Raw genomic sequence first — 310 nt, forward strand, 5'->3', positions numbered from 1 at the left:
AGAGAGAGAGAGAGAGAGAGAGAGAGAGAGAGAGAGAGAGAGAGAGGTAAGGAGGAAGAGAGAAAGTGTAGGAAGGGAAGAGTGCCAACCTTTTGTCATAGAAGTCTATAGATGGATTGTTTTATATATGCAATTTACTCAGCCTCCTGCAGAAGTTCTGAGGAGGTTCTTAAAGGGGTCATATGATGTGATTTCAATTTTTCCTTTCTCTTTGGAGTGTTACAAGCTCTTGGTGCATAAAGAAGATCTGTAAAGTTGCAAAGACTAAAGTCTCAAATCCAAAGAGATATTCTTTATAAAAGTTCAGAGT

General features: G+C 38.7%; 1 long non-coding RNA gene across 1 annotated transcript in view; it reads right to left on the reverse strand.

The window, feature by feature from the left end:
- The window catches only part of LOC107725044 (uncharacterized), a 7622-nt gene that overhangs the window by 979 nt on the left and 6333 nt on the right, over positions 1–310 (reverse strand). The gene's annotated exons all lie outside the window — the stretch shown is intronic.

The sequence above is a fragment of the Sinocyclocheilus rhinocerous genome, unplaced genomic scaffold (assembly GCF_001515625.1).
Source record: "Sinocyclocheilus rhinocerous isolate Xijiao unplaced genomic scaffold, SAMN03320098_v1.1 scaffold1147, whole genome shotgun sequence".
Classification (NCBI taxonomy): Eukaryota; Metazoa; Chordata; class Actinopteri; order Cypriniformes; family Cyprinidae; genus Sinocyclocheilus; species Sinocyclocheilus rhinocerous.